The 16,897-nt window shown below is 33.8% G+C and overlaps 1 protein-coding gene across 1 annotated transcript in view; it reads right to left on the bottom strand.

Annotated features, from left to right (window-relative positions):
- Cen (cerebellar degeneration-related protein 2-like) overlaps positions 1-16,897 on the bottom strand; it is a 352,760-nt gene that overhangs the window by 293,946 nt on the left and 41,917 nt on the right. The gene's annotated exons all lie outside the window — the stretch shown is intronic.

Below are 16,897 nucleotides of genomic sequence, written 5' to 3'. Positions count from 1 at the left end.
TAGGAATTACACAAAAAGATATCATGGACCTTCTACACTTTAGGATGAAAGTTAGTGAAACTCTCATAAGAGTCAACTCTTTCAATAACCGAAATCGGGGAAGACCTTCAAGCGATACATCTAGTCCAGTAGTAGCTGCAAAATGCCAAAACATTAGACCTCTTACTAAGGTGCAATTTGATAATATTGAACATTTTCTAAAGCACCCACAGCTACCTTTACCTTTAAGATGCAAAAATCCTGATTGTACAGAAAAATCAAGATGGAAATGTCAGAAGTGCAATGTCCATTTGCACCTTCAAAAGGAAAGAAATTGCTTTTTTATGTTTCATATGCGCTAGATTTTTAGATTTGTTAAGTACTTTTGGGTACAAATGAACCCATAATAATTTTTTTTATATGTACATGTTATATTTTTTTTAATGTCCAAAAAGTGTTATATGAAATGTTTTAAGTACATTTTAGGCAAAAAATATTTTTTTCGTTTGGTGAAAAAAAAGCGGTACTGAAAGGGTTAACTTGGATATGCCACAAGAAAACAATTTCAAAACCTTTTAGCAGAAAGGTTATTGAAAACGGCGCAAATGATAATATTAAGTGCTCAAAATAGTAAGATAAAACACCAAATTCAATGAATTCAAACACCATTCAATGAATAATCAGAATTGCTTATCATGAGGAAGAAAAAGAGTATCAATTTGTACCCGTCAAAAAATCAACTTTCTTCTAATCTGGCAAGTTTATTAATTCGCATATCTACAAAAATACCATAATTGAATGTTTATATCTCGTAAATTTCGTCTAGTAAACTATAACATATAATTAGTTTCATTTAACAGCTCGCAGAAAAAAACGAATGTGTTAATTTTACAACAAAGTATCACCGTTTTTTCCTTCGGGCTCAGCACTGAAACACCAAATAAATAAATACTCCAGTACAATCGGTAATAGATCAGGACCACACCTAGAATAAAAGTTGCGGAGAAAGTGTTCGTTAATTAGCGGTATTTTATCTCCTCTTTAAATATTTGTATCCGCGGAGATAATAAAAAATATTTAACAATTTATAGCGGCATAAATAATTTACTTTGTTTTACTTGAATTCGCTGTTTGAATTGAAATTTTACATTTAGGTGAAGGGACCTATGATAGAATAATAAAATGTTCATGTGTAAAGGTATTTATTTTTCATAGCAGTTTATACTTATATTCGATTTGGAAATGCATAACAGCATAATTTTTATGGCAAAAGATCACATTCGTCTTTATATCTTCTTCTGGTGTGTTCCATGACTATAGTCCTTATTACGTTTTACATTTAGTATAGGTTAAATGGAAAATAGAACAGTGTTGTGAATAGTTGCTGGATGTAACTATTATAACCATTTCTGTCTGTGTTTATGTTCTGTGTCAATTCTACTAGAGGTTATTATAAAATAATTGTGTCCCATTTATGTCCTGTATCAATGCAGTTATAGGTTCTGTTGTTTGTTATTGTCATAGACATATAATACAAGATAGACACCAACACGCTGGATGGACGACATTGGACGAATATCCAAGAAATGGCAACAAGAAGCACAGAACCCCGAAGAGTGGCGAAAAATGGGAGAGACCTATGTCCAGCAGTGGACAGAAGAGGTTGGATGATGATGATGATGATGAAAAAATTAGAAAATATTGTTACTTTTTTGTATCCAACCCATAGCGAGTTAACAGCTTGAAGAATATGGAACAATTCAGCAGTATGTATGCAACTGAAGATTTAATTAGATCTGCGTTTTAACTCACAGTACACGCAATGGATACAAAACCCTTAAAAGCATCTGTGTAAATAAATTTTACCAAAAATTTTATCTTTTTTAACTTATTCTTCAAATATTTGCAGATATTTTCAAATAGAAATCTCAGTATGTCTTGGTTCTAAAAAATAGAGTAAATGCTTTCTATTTCCTATTTTATATTATTTTCTCTGTTAATTACAATCTATTTTACAATATTATTGATTCTATTAGAACATTTTTCTTTATAACCATAAATTGATAACCTAGTTTCCCTTTTGAAAACTCACTCTCTAGTTTATCGAGAAGCTATAGTTGAACTAAGTGCAGCATCCGGTAAATTAATATTATAATTAAATCGGCAGATTCAACAAATGCACATTTTAGTGTTCAGAAAAGGAGCATTTACACGCTTCATGGTCTGTGATTGCAAATTTTAGCTATTACCATGCACAATATTCTTAATAACGACAATTGTAGCACGATTGCCGTGAATTAAAATCATCTAAATATGTCAAATTTTAAACTGGTATTTATGCTTGTTTAATTAACACTCTTAATCAACATTTCTGCTTTTCTTCGTGTCTTCAGTGAAGGGATTAAATGGTGATTTTGATCGTAGATTAAAATTATAGCTGGACGGCCACTTCTCGGTTATAAAAGATTATAATGATGACAGATACAAAAAAATAACCCAATTATGAACATTCTTAAATAAGGATATAGGAAAACCTTTTACTTAGTAACAAGGTTAGAATGAAAATTTGTTATAGAGTTAAAGATTCTGACCGCGGACACTAAAGAATAACTTTAAGGCCAGTTTACATTAGGTTTCTTCTTCTTCATTTTATGTAGACATGACTCTGTCGTCGATTCCATCATTTTCGTGGTCTTCCTGCTGATCGTTTTCCTATTGGGGAACCGTCTCTTGCCATCTTTACTACTCTATCTGTTGTCATTTGGCTTATATGATCTCTTCTATTTCTTACCCAGTTCTTGATGTTCTCTACCTTGCATCTACGTCGTATATCTGTACTTCTAGCTCTGTCCCATAGTGTCTTACCATCTAAGTGTTTTCATCTCTGCTGTTTCTAACATCCTTTTTGTCCTCTCTGTGTCAGGTCTTGTTTCTGCCGCGTATGTCAATATTGGTCTGATGACTGTTTTGTAAATTCTGCCTTTCATTTCTTTTCCAATATTTTTTTTTCTCCATATTGTTTCATTCAGGCTGCCTGCGGCTCTGTTTGCTCTATTCACTTGATCTTCCACTTCAGTTTGGAGCTTTCTGTAGCTAGATAATGTGGTGCCTAGATATCTAAACTACATCACTTGTTCTATTATCTGACCTTCCAGTTCCATTTTACATCTTAGTAAATTTGCTGTATAACCATGTATTTTGTCTTTTTTGGGGAAATTAACATGTTAAATTTTCTGGCGGTTATATTAAATCGGTGCAGCATACGTTGTAAATCATCTTCACTTTGAGAGAGTAGTATTGCGTCGTCTGCATACCAGATTATTTTAGGTTGTTTTTCTCTCATTTGGTATCCATTTTTAGTTCTTACTTTTTTTATTATTTCATCCATAATCAGGTTGAACAATAGAGGACTCAGGAAATCTCCCTATCTTATCCCATTGCCAGCTTCAATAGGATCATTAGTTCTTCTTCTACTTTTACTTTTATTGTGTTATTTTGGTAGATATTTTCGATTGTTTTGATTATTCCTAGAGGTATCTCTCTATCGTACAGTAAGTGGACAACGTCCGTTAATTTGTTCCGGTATAATGCCTTTTTAAGGTCCACGAAACATATATATGCTGGTTTGTTGTATTCTAATGATTTTTCTTACACTTGCCTCATTATAAATATAGCGTCGGGGCATGATCTTCACGACCTAAAAACTTGTTGTTTTTCTGCTAGTGTTATAACTTCATTCAGTTTATTTATTATCAGTTATCACTTTGGTTGTTAATTTTAGTGTTGTGTTTAATAAATTAATTCCTCTAAAATTTTTCGGGTCCGATTTGTCTCCCTTTTTGAAGAGAGGTATTAGGATGCTTGATCTTTATTCTTGAGGAATTCTGTTTTGTTCTATTATTTTTTTAATCAGTTTTAATAGTTGTTTGGTCAGATCTAGTCCTCCGTTCTTTAGAAGTTCGTTCATTGCTCTGTCCTCTTCTGGTGATTTTCTATTTTTTAATTTTAACCAAGGATATCAGTATTCTCTAAAACAGTACCGGATGTAAGTAAATATTAAGCTTTTGTTATATTCGCCCCTTTTTCCAGAACAGAAGATTTTGGTCATTTTTATTGGAAAGAATAGCAGAAGAAGAACATAGAACAATGGTGTCACTCACAGCAGAGTAATGGAACCTACTGTATAACATTTACATCAACAATGGACCTGTAGCAGTAGATACTAGGACTTTTGTCTATCGAAATGACACAGCTATGAATGCGCAGGCAGAAACTTAATTAATTGGTCTTCTTCTTCTTAAAGTTCCATCTCCTATCGGAGGTTGGATATCATAACGGCTATGGTCACTTTGTTGGCTGCTGCTCTGAAAAGTTGTAGTGAACTACAGTTAAACCATTCTCTAAGGTTCTTCAGCCAGGAGATGCGTCTTCTTCCTATGCTTCTTCTTCCTTGGATCCTTCCTTGCATAATAATTCTCAGCAGCTCATATTTTTCTCCTCTGGTTATGTGACCCAAATATTCTAGTTTTCTTCTTTTTATGCTGTTCATAATTTCTAACTCCTTATTTAGACGTCGTAGTACCTCAGCATTGGTAATCCTTTGAACCCACTGAATTTTTAATATTCTTCTGTAACACCACATTTCGAACGCTTCTATTTTCCTTATGTGTTGTTTCTTCAATGTCCAAGCTTCCATTCCGTATAGTAAGATAGAAAATATGTAACATCTTAGAGCCCTCAATCTGAGATGCAACTGAAGGTCTCTGTTGGTAAGCATTGTCTTCATTTTCACAAATGCTTGCCTTGCAGTTTCAATTCGGACTTTGATTTCTTTGCTTTGGTCATTTTTGTCATCAACCCAGGTTCCCAGATATTTATATGTCTCTACTTTTTCTATTTGGGTTTGCTCTATCATTAATCTTTCATTTCCATGTTGCGTTTTTGAGACAATCATAAATTTAGTTTTTCTCTTATTTATTTTTAGTCCGTATCTAATGCTTCTTCTTCCTATGCCGTCCCCATTAATGGAGGTTGGCGACCACATTTTTAAAGGCTTCTCTATCTTTTGCAACGTGGAATAATTCGTCTACAGTCATGTTTGTCCAGTCTCGAATATTTCGCAGCCATGACTTCCTCTTTCTACCCATTCCCTTTTTGCCATCGACTCTACCCTGCATGATGACCTGCAGAAGACTATATTTATTATTTCTTAGTATGTGTCCAAGGTATGCAGTCTTGCGTACTTTTATCGTTCTCAACAATTTTTTGTCTCGATATCATGCAATAATTAATTCTATTTACCAATTCTTGTAGCGATTCCAGGGTGTCTGCCATTATAACGGTGTCATCAGCGAATCTTATGTTATTTACTATTCTTCCGTTTACAGAGATTCCATCACCCAGATCCGCTATCGCTTCCTGGAATATGGCTTCACTGTACACGTTAAACAGTAATGGTGACAGAACACAGCCCTGTCTTACTCCTCTCTTTATATCTATATTTTCGGACTTTTGTTCTTCTATCTTTATATTGGCCTTTTGATTCCAATACAGATTGATAATGATTCGTAAGTCTCGTCTGTCTATATCTTTGTTTCTCAGTATTTCTATTAGTTTTTCATGTCGGACCCTGTCGAATGCCTTCTCGAAGTCGATGAAACAGGAATAAATATCTAGGTTCATATCTAAGCATCTTTGAGAGAGGATATTAAAAGCAAACAATGCCTCTCTCGTTCCCAGTCCCTTGCGGAACCCAAACTGAGTATCATCCATATCATCTTCTAGTTTTCTATATAATCTTCCATGAATCACCTTTAGAAATCTTTTGAGGGTATGGCTTATTAGTGATATTGTCCTATAGTCGGAACAATCTTTGGCATATACTGTTTTTGGTATTGCTACAAAGGTGGACACCAACCATTCCTGTGGGATTTTTCCAGTTTTATATACTTCATTAAATAGGTCCAGAAGTACAGGTAGAGTTTCATCGTCTAGACATTTCAGTAGTTCCGCAGGTATTTCGTCTGGACCTACAGTTTTTCCGTTTAATTAATTGGTACTATTATTTAAATTAAATCTTGAGAAAAACTCAAGGGTATCCCTTCAAGTTTCGAAATACCGACGAAAGCAGAAAATTTAACTTTCAATGGCGTGACGAAGCTTTTGAATACTGCATTTTTCTTCAAGTCCCTTATGGTTGTGCTAAATCTGACATTTTCAGTCAAACAACAGTTTCAAACTAAATGTCAAACCAACAACCAGAAAAATTATTCTCTTAAATTCCGTTTCGGGGTCTATTGACTTAGTCAAGAAACCCCATCATGTACTCAAATTTCAAAATTTGACTGAGGGTATCTGAATGAGGGTATCTTCACAGAGAGTGACTTCTTGTCATCATATGTGACAGACAGGCATACACTAGCAAATGAAGAAGAAAACGCTACCGAAAATAATAGTCGCATCGATGAAAATAAAACTTGCAAGTTAAAAATTGCTTTCCCCTGCAGAAGTAAGACCGTTTCCAAAAGCAGGTCTTTGACAAAATTCGAGAAAATCACGGAAAAAGAGACAAACTGATATTTTAATAGATACTTACTTACTAAGAAAGACAAAATGCGGAAGAAAAGAAAGGTCCACATAAAAGAAAAACATGCAACCAAAAGAAAGACATCAAAAACACGAAAATTAGAGACGATCGAAAATTTCTTTTCCGGGAAGAAAACTCGATTCCATCTACGCCTGTAGCTCATCATTATCCTACATCCTCGGAATCTGATGATAAAACTGAGTGGTTAATATGTGAAGAACCCTATCAACATCGCACTAGACGTGATGGCTGGGTGCAATGCACCCATTGCAGCAGATAGGCTCACATCAAATGTACGAACAAAAGTAATATCACTTTTTTCATATGCATCAATTGTAATTCAGATGATTTGTGAGTTTCGTTTTTAATTGTTAGATTTTTTAATGTCAATATTGATCTGAAGCTATTTTCTTGTAGCGTGTTAAAGTAATTACTATTTAAATGGGAATAAGCCACAATTAAAGGTTAAAGTACGTTTATTACGTTTCAATTTACACTTCGGAAATCGTTCTCAAAATACGAGTAATTACTTTAATGTCAATAGTCAAAATAAAAGTGAAAAATTGAATCTGCATTTGTTTTTGGATTATGTCACTACTATTACCCTTATGATATCACTAAGAAAATATTGAGTCAACTAACCCCAGGCAGTTAATCAACTAATCTCGCACCCGGGGCTCCTTGACTTATTTTGCAAGGCAGTCAAAATTTACTTGAAACTTTTTTTTACGAAGAACTCGAATAAATTGGAAATGTTTGTAAAATACCTGAAGGAGTATAGAACCCGCTGACATACTTGAATTTAACAGTATGCAAAAAATAAATCAGTAAACAATAATTATTGAAAAAATAAGTCAACAAATCCCGGTCTCCCCTATCTAGAAGTTTTAATTTTTTTCCTGCATAATTTTGAAAATTACTAATTTTTTTAAATTTTTATTGCACTATTAAATCGATTTTAATGAAATTTTGTGTGATGATTAAACATATATATATTAAAATGTTTTTGTTTTCGGAATATGAAGGTCCTTAGTTTGATAAGATTTGATTTTTTTTTATTAATAATAATTTTTAAGATTTTAAACTAGCATTATCGTATGTAAAATTTAGTTTTAAATCTTTTTTGTTTATGCAAAATTGTTCTACTAAAATCAATAAATAGTTCTGGAGATATTTGCGAAAAATTGAAGAAAAATATAGAATTTTTTTAATATGTTGTTAATAAAAAGTTAAGCCCACATTTTAAAACTCACGTATAGTGAAATTATCACTTTCAGTGATATTATAAAGCAAGCAGCTGCGTTTATATGCTTCATACCCAACTTAAAACATACCGCCTGGACTAAAAACTAAAAGTATTGTCGTTGTTAAGATAATTAATAAACGCCAATAATAATCACCTTCAGTGTAAATTTCCTTGGTTTAAATCACCTGCCTCGTAGTAGTGCTAGATTGATTGGACATAATGTAGTAAAAAGCTAATAAAAGCAAATACAGACAGTTATGCAATATGATTTTAATTATGTAGGACACAAGCCATCGAATGTAAAAAGTGGAGACTTCAATAGGCGATGAGGCAAGAAAATAAAGAATATGCTGGTCATAGTCTGTGAGTCAGAAGTGTATTAATTACAATACTGATATTAAAATAAGATTGTTATACATATAAATAATACTAAACAGTAAAAACGACGAAAACTTTCATCGACTTCGAGAAGGCATTCGACAGGGTCCGACATGAAAAACCAATAGAAGTACTGAGAAACAAAGATATAGACAGACGAGACTTACGAATCATTATCAATCTGTATTGGAATCAAAAGACCAATATAAAGATAGAAGAACAAAATTCCGAAAATATAGATATAAAGAGAGGAGTAAGACAGGGCTGTGTTCTGTCACCATTACTGTTTAACGTGTACAGTGAAGCCATATTCCAGGAAGCGATAGCGGATCTGGGTGATGGAATCTCTGTAAAAGGAAGAATAGTAAATAACATAAGATTCGCTGATGACACCGTTATAATGGCAGACACCCTGGAATCGCTACAAGAATTGGTAAATAGAATTAACGATTATTGCATTAGATACGGACTAAAAATAAATAAAAGAAAAACTAAATTTATGATTGTCTCAAAAACACAACATGGAAATGAAAGATTAATGATAGAGCAAACCCAAATAGAAAAAGTAGAGACATATAAATATCTGGGAACCTGGGTTGATGACAAAAATGACCAAAGCAGAGAAATCAAAGTCCGAATTGAAACTACAAGGCAAGCATTTGTGAAAATGAAGACAATGCTTACCAACAGAGACCTTCCATTGCATCTTAGATTGAGGGCTCTAAGATGTTACATATTTTCTATCTTACTATACGGAATGGAAGCTTGGACATTGAAGAAACAACACATAAGAAAAATAGAAGCGTTCGAAATGTGGTGTTACAGAAGAATATTAAAAATCCAGTGGGTTCAAAGGATTACCAATGCTGAGGTACTACGACGTCTAAATAAGGAGTTAGAAATTATGAACAGCATAAAAAGAAGAAAACTAGAATATTTGGGTCACATAACCAGAGGAGAAAAATATGAGCTGCTGAGAATTATTATGCAAGGAAGGATCCAAGGAAGAAGAAGCATAGGAAGAAGACGCATCTCCTGGCTGAAGAACCTTAGAGAATGGTTTAACTGTAGTTCACTACAACTTTTCAGAGCAGCAGCCAACAAAGTGACCATAGCCGTTATCATATCCAACCTCCGATAGGAGATGGAACTTTAAGAAGAAGAAACAGTAAAAAAAGGTTATCTATTCCAACTAACTAACATATCTTAACAAAAATATACAGTTATAAAATAAATAATATAATATTGTTTATTATAATCCCATTTTTATGATGGTGATTGTTGTCTAGCTAGCAGACCACCTTTCGGGAATCTTGCTAGTGGTATTTTTGTATTCGGTTTCTGTGTTTTTGGCCACTTCGTGATTCTCCCTGGATCCATTCTGTCGACATGATCTTTCCATTTCCTTAATGTATCCTTATTCCTTATCTATAACTGAAAGAAACTCCTCTTATGATTCTTTTATTTTTATATTTCTTATCAATCTTTTTGAAGCTGGGCATGCACTGGAGGTCATCTTCATTTTCTGTCTTGATTGTGTTATTATCTTGTCTTGTCCATGATCATGTTAAAGAGATTCGGTCTGAGGCGGACTGAGGAGATTCCATCCTGCTTTATTCCTGCTGCCACGATTTCTGTTAAGTTCCCTGAGTTTTTCTGCTTTATGATTTGGATTACGTCTTTTAATTGGACTCTGTCAAACATTTTTGTAAGATCCCTAAAGCACTGGCAAAGGGGTTTTTTGAACTGTATGGACTTCTCTACTAGTTGCCTTAATATGAAGATCGCGTCAGTTGTAGATCTGTTGATCCTGAATCCTTGTTCTTCTGATATGTTGTAACTAAAACAGTCTGAGAACAAATGCATAGAAATAAATAAATATTTAAGTCAATAAAATTGTTTTTGGGGTACTTTCAGCAAGGAATTCACTTTTTACGTGGCTCTTGAGTACTCCTAAAAGGGCCGTAAGATAGTTTACCTTGTTCTATTTTTTGCTACCTTTTCAGCACCACCATTTCTCCTAATGCATTTATAATCTTGCGCTCACGTCAAAATAACAATGTCTTTTGGGAATGACCCGATCAAAGAAAATCTGTAGCACGGACTGCAAAAGGTATAAAATGTAATAGGAGAGGATCTGGAGAAAATAAAAATAAGATAATGGAAGAGTCAGGTAATCATACCATTTTGCTTGCAACCACACTCATCCATTTTTCTACGGCATACGCTGTAATGATTCTAGTTTTCAGCATTGACTGAATCCATCGTAACATTACAGCCTTAATGATCCTCTTTTCCAATGTCCTTTTTGTAGGTTTACACTGTGTTAATCGTAAATTAATAATTTATGTCATAATGACACTCAATAACAGATAAAATATATCAGGAGTACTAAAAAAACAGTAAACACATTTACAGTAACACAAGTATTACTATAAGTAGATTCACTCCCTTCGACCACGTTTATTATCGTTTATGATTGTCGTCGCAGCAAAAGTGGACCTATGAAATTATCCACTTTGCTGTACGCTCTACTTAGGGGCTTCATGTATAATGTATGAAGTACCCCTAAGCATTTATCCATATTAACTTTTGAATATTGTGGATTTTTTCCAAGTCTTGATAAAGACTCCTTAGATGAGTAATTAGGTAAACCATCGTTGGAAATAAAACAACTTCTGATGTGTGAAGAAGACTATCTACAGAGTCTTAATGGTTTTGCGGTAGCAAAATGGAGCAGAGCCCCGACCGGCGACCTCCTAGAGCGTACGTGCTCTAGGTAAGGCCGTGGTCTATCGACTGATGCCAAGATCCGAAGAATGCGCGTATTAAAAGTATTTTAATATTTATATGGCATCTTCGGATCTCTCGGCCAATAGAAATATAAAAGGATGTTTAAAGGCGGGGCGATGCACATCAGGGTGCGTATTAGTCAACGACTAAGGCACCAGGATGACATGATATTGGATAGAAGAAGTATCTCTCTCTCTCTCTCTCTCTATATATATATATATATATATATATATATATATATATATATATATATATATATATATATATATAATTATTAAGGATCACTCGAAGAGTGGTGGGTTTTTCGGTCAAAAGGTGGAGAGAAAAAAGACAAAGAAGGTGGCTACTTCATCTATTTATTGAAGACGTTTCGCTTTCTATAATCAAAAAGCATCATTAGTTCATCTAAGAAGAATAACATGAAAAATCAAATATCCATAGAAAAGTTATTATGTGTGTTACCTCAAAAAGACATGTAGCAGTCAATGATATTAAATATGTAAAGAAGCTTACGACAATGCACATTATAGGATTATGTTGTATACACAATTAATTGAAACTAAATACAGTTTACAAATTAACTCAAACTTAGCACAGCAAAAGACCATGTGGTAATTGTACATGTATATAAAAATTATGTGAAAAAGCTTAAGTAAAAACATTAATTTGCAGAGAACTAACAAGATCATAAGATGCACTTCCAACAGTATATTAGTAGTTAAATTTGATTTTAACTTTGGGTAACATTCTTAAATTGATTAAGATTGAAATATAGTAATATTTAAAAATATAATGAGGTTACCACTCTTAGCTTCTTAGCTGCTGTCGGTAAAATGGAAGCAACAAGTAGAACCCACGCCAAACAACGAGAAAAGACAGTGGCTTTGAGGTCAAAATATGACAAAACAGCATGGCGAATTACCAACCTCTAGTGTAATAGAGCGGTAAATTCAAAGAATATGATAAATTTTGGTGACAAACCCGTCAGTAAAAACCAAAAAATGATTGAAAAAGGTGGTTAAGATCACCATTTTTCTCCCAGTGATTGGTTAAGAGAGAAAATGAACAAATAAGTGAAGTCAATCCAAAATATCATATATTAAAACAGTCTACGTTGTGGCTGGATAGCCAGCTACAAAAGAAGATTGATTCAACTTCCAACAGTCCAAGGTTCATAACATTCGGAACTGAGATTAATAAAGATTCTATGAATCAATTTTAATTATAAAATTTTAATAAACTATTTGATCAGAAACAATTTTTTCTGATCAAATAGTGTTATGACCCGGATGTTATGAACCTTGGACTGTTGGAAGTTGAATCAATCTTCACCTGTGGCTGACTATTCAGCCACAACGTAGACTATTTTAATATATGATATTTTGGATTGACTTCACTTATTTGTTCATTTTCTCTCTTAACCAATCACTGGGATGTCCATTGTCGTAAGCTTCTTTACATATTTAATATCATTGACTGCTACATGTCTTTTTGAGGTAACACACTTATAATAACTTTTCTATGGATGTTTGGTTTTTAATATTGTTCTTTTTAGATGAACTGATGATGCTTTCTAATTAGAAAGTGAAACGTCTTCAATAAATGGATGAAGAAGTATATATATATATATATATATATATATATATATATATATATATATATATATATATATATATATATATATATATATATATATATATATATATAACGGGTGTTTTTTTTAGAGGTATAGAAATAGAAGTTGGCAACACGTTTTTAAGGGGCGACCATTTTGACAGCTGTCAGGTGATTATTATTTACTTTAGTTTGACATTTCAATATGAATAGACTGACGCCTGAACAACGCTTTCAAATTGTGCAAATTTATTTAAAAAATCATAGTTCTGTTCGGAATACATATCGCGCACTACGTCCATTTTATGGTATACATAATCGCCCATCAGAGCAATTAATTCGATCAACTGTGGAACGTTTTCGCACCACGTTCACTCTTAATGATAATACGCATCCACAGAGACGTCGTACAGTGCGTACAGAAGATGTTATTGCTGCTGTTGAGCGTAGTATAGAGGAAGACCCGAATCAGTCTATACGCCATCGTGCACAGCAGTTGGATATGTGTCCATCCACTTTATGGAAGATTTTGCGAAAAGATCTTGGTTTGCGTGCTTACAAAATTTAACTCGTGCAGGAATTAAAGCCACACGATCACCTAGCAAGGCGTAGATTCGGTGAATGGGCCCAAAACGAAATTGCCGTTGATCCCAACTTTCATAAGCGAATTTTGTTTAGCGACGAAGCTCACTTTTGGTTAAATGGCTACGTCAACAAACAAAACTGCCGTATTTGGAGTGAAGATAATCCTCAAGTGTATGTTGAGAAACCACTATATCCAGAAAAATTGACTGTTTGGTGTGCTTTGTGGGCTGGTGGAATCATTGGTCCGTACTTCTTCAAAAACAATGCTGGCCAGAACGTTACAGTCAATGGTGACCGCTATAGAGCCATGATTGCTGACGTTTCTATTCCTGAATTGAACAACCATAATGTGCAGGAGCTGTGGTTTCAGCAAGATGGCGCAACATGTCACACAGCTCGTGCCACAATGGATTTATTGAGGGAAACGTTTGGTAACCGCATAATCTCGCGTTTAGGACCCGTGAATTGGCCTCCAAGGTCGTGCGATTTAACACCGTTAGACTATTTTCTGTGGGGTTATGTCAAGTCGCTAGTCTATGCCAATAAGCCTGAAACGATTGACGAACTGGAGGACAACATTCGCCGCGTTATTGCCGATATACGGCCACAAATAGTGGAAAAAGTCGTCGAAAATTGGACCTCCAGATTAGACTACGTCAGAGCCAGCCTTGGTGGTCATATGCCAGAAATCATATTTAAAATATAATGTCAAAAAATTATCTTTCAAATAAAGTTAATTTCCTGTTCATATAAAAAATAATCTTTGTTTTATTCCACTTTAAAGTTCTATACCTCTAAAAAAAACACCCGTTATATATATAAAGTCCTGATCCCTCGGAGAGAGTACAGCGATCATTGTGATGTGGTGTATTGTCTGTCAAAGATCTCTGTCTGCGGTCATTCCTTTTAACCCATGCATAGGTCTGTTGCACATTCCAGTAATTTAGTAGATCTATCTTGTTCGGAATCTTCCTCGTGATCTTCGGCCTTCAACCTTTTCTGGAGATGGACTTTGTTAGAGAACCGTTTGCTGACCTTTTTAGCTCTCTTTAGCTATTCTTATACGCTGCCATTTTAGGATGTATATTCCAGCGAAGCGAACAAGCCATCGAAGTATGGGATAAAAATTGTTGTGGTATGCGATTCCTCAACCAAATATATCGTAGATGCAAGTCCTTACTTTGGAAAAAAACAGAAACCGACGGTTTGCTTCTAGCTGAATTTTATGTAAATAGTTAACTAAATTAATTCACTGTAAGCGTCGCAACGTAACTAGTAAAAACTGGTTCACATCGGTTTATCTTGCTGACCAATTGTTATAAGATCGCTACAAATTAACCATGAAGGGAACCATCCGTAAAAATAAAAAGGGCATCCCTAAGGAGTTCTTGAAAAGAAAAAACCGAAACTGTAATACGTTATTGTTTTGTTTCTATCACAAAAAGACGTGAATGTCTTACATGCCAAAAAAAACAAAGTAGTTTTGTTACTTTCAAAAATGCATGAGGGAGCAGAAATCATAGAAGAAACCAGCAAGCCATCCATAATTCATAATTATAATTGAACCAAAGCAGGACAAGTTCGACCAAATATGTTCTAATATGAATTCCAGCAGAAAAACACGGAGATGGCCATTATGCGTACTCTATGGGATGCTAAATATGGCCAGCATAAACTCTTACGTTATTCTACACTTTTAATATGTTAAGGAAAAGCGAAAAAGCTATCTTAAGATATCAATATATGATTGAGTTAAGCCTTTGTCTTGCAAAACCATGGATATTAAACAGAGACAACACCGCAAGTTTAAGTCGAAATATTCACCAAAACTTAGATGAATATGATCCAAGAAAAGAAGAAGACTTGTTTTTACGTTCCAAGCAAAAAAGGAGCATGACCACCATCTATTGCAAGGAGTGCATGAAGCTAAAGAATGTTTTTCTATATAATGAATAAAAAATTCAAAATAAAAAAATATAAACTTTTTTCTGCGGAGTAGTAAAATTTACGTTAGTCCCGTATTTACGGCAAAAACGGTACCGTATTCTAGGGTTAAAAAACTAATTTTTTTGGTAATATTGGCGTTCTAATCAATGTTTAAACAATGATCCTGTAAAATGAAACCGACACTTTAATAAAAAAATATTTCTTTTTATTGCTCTGATGCTCTGATTTGGAAACCTCATAAAAAATGCTTTACGTGTATTAAACTTGTATTTGACGGGGTTTCTATAATAATATATGCTCATATGACAAGAAGAACTTAAGATGGGGAACGGAGCACAGCTGTCAACTGCTAGTAATCAAGGCTTTATTAAAACGAAGATAATGAACTGAATAAAAAACTAATTTGAGTGTACGAATATCTCGTCCATATTTATTAGATTGCATAGTTTGGCCCACCGACTATCAACATTGCTACTAAATCATGGGGTCAACGTTCCGAAAAGGTTCATCCTCAGTATCAAGAATGTCAATACGAACCTGCTCAAGATCATTTGCATACTAAGAAAGAGCAACCCGAATATGTAATAATCTGTAGAATATTTCATATAAACGATAAACTTTTCAAATATCTCATTTTAATGGTTTTACATAACAGTTGGCAAAACTGTTTATCATAAAACAGTTAGTTTTACGCGAATTATTAAGAAAATTGCAAGGATTTCTTCTCTTATGTATATTTAATAAGTTTTAATTTTATATGCATATTTACGACTGCACATTCTTAAACAAATTAATATTGTGGATGGAAAGTAACGGTTAAAAATAGTAACTGCTCGATCGTTGCTATTTATGTTATTTATTATTGTAATAATCTTCCCTTTCTCATTCTGTGGATGCTCTTTTTAATCATGTTATATATCATTATACTTCACAACGGAATCAGACGCAAATGTAAAGAAAATCTTGAGTAGACTGAGTTTGGTTTTAGAAATGCACTCTTTTTTGCAAAGTGCCGTGATCCAAAATTTAAAAGTAATGGAGGTACTAAAAAATATGGAATTGTTAACAAATATATTCACATCATTAAAAATTTGCACTGAAATCAAACTCCAAATAGAATCTAATGGAATATTTATTCAACCCAAAAATTGGTGTCGAAGTTCTAAGATTAAAAAGAGAATTATTACAATGTACTAGATGCCAAAGATATGATCAATACAAGTTCGTAAAATGTGCTTTAAATCACCCAACAGTTGAATGCAGTAAGAAAAGTACATCTCAAAGACCAGCAATCGTTATAAGAAACAACATAAAACAACTTTTTCAGCTATTGTCTACCAAACCATTCAATTAAACAACCAGAATTTAAAACCTTTTTTGACACAATTGGTATCTAGATTTGTTTGTGATGGAAACTACAATTCAAAACATCTAATGTGGGTCTCTAGACTTAATAATACTAAAGGCCGTGAACTGCAAAAAAAATACCAATAGAAAACGTAAACATAGGGACCTAAACAAGGGAGCCAACATACGGGCCTGCAGACCCTGCGAATTGTCTGTTGCTGTTACTGTTTTGATCCAGTAATGCTTTGATTAGTGATCAGTGTAGTGGTCTATGGGGCTTGTAGGACTGAGACCTCGGAAGCCCTAAAGAAGACATCGAAGAGGATGTCGAAAGCTTGGCGCATTGATAATCGACGCGGTTCAAATAAAAACATTTAACTAAGTAAAATTAAAGAAATTAAAATAATGGGCAACTCATCGTC

The sequence above is a fragment of the Diabrotica undecimpunctata genome, chromosome 4 (genome assembly GCF_040954645.1).
Source record: "Diabrotica undecimpunctata isolate CICGRU chromosome 4, icDiaUnde3, whole genome shotgun sequence".
NCBI lineage: Eukaryota > Metazoa > Arthropoda > Insecta > Coleoptera > Chrysomelidae > Diabrotica > Diabrotica undecimpunctata.
Note: the sequence above shows the minus strand (reverse complement) of the source record. Positions and strands in the feature narration are given on the sequence as shown.